This window comes from Lupinus angustifolius, chromosome LG02 (genome assembly GCF_001865875.1).
Source record: "Lupinus angustifolius cultivar Tanjil chromosome LG02, LupAngTanjil_v1.0, whole genome shotgun sequence".
Taxonomy (NCBI): domain Eukaryota; kingdom Viridiplantae; phylum Streptophyta; class Magnoliopsida; order Fabales; family Fabaceae; genus Lupinus; species Lupinus angustifolius.
The window spans coordinates 4,228,237-4,228,600 of record NC_032010.1 but is presented as its reverse complement, the minus strand read 5'-3'; positions in this window follow the sequence as shown (position 1 = coordinate 4,228,600).

Genomic DNA, 364 nt, shown 5'->3' with positions numbered 1-364 from the left:
TTTTTAAGTAAATCTTATCATTTTAAAGTAAGTTCACTTAACTAAGATTCAACATTTTTAAATCATTTTACCATCTAAGACTTCATAACACTTTAAGTTTATAAAGTCAAGACTTTTAGGTAAATCTCTTTATTTCAAGTATACTACTAAAACAAATTTTCATGAACATCTTAACACCTCCTAATTTTTTAGGGAAAAACCTCAAGAGTTAGTAATTGTTAATTTCATAGTCATGAAAAAGAATGACTCTTAATTTAATATTTTACACTAAACATCTTTTAGTTATTCTTACCACTTTAAAGTAAGTTAACTAATATAAATACAACAAATTGTCATGAACATCTTAACACCTCCTATTTTTTTA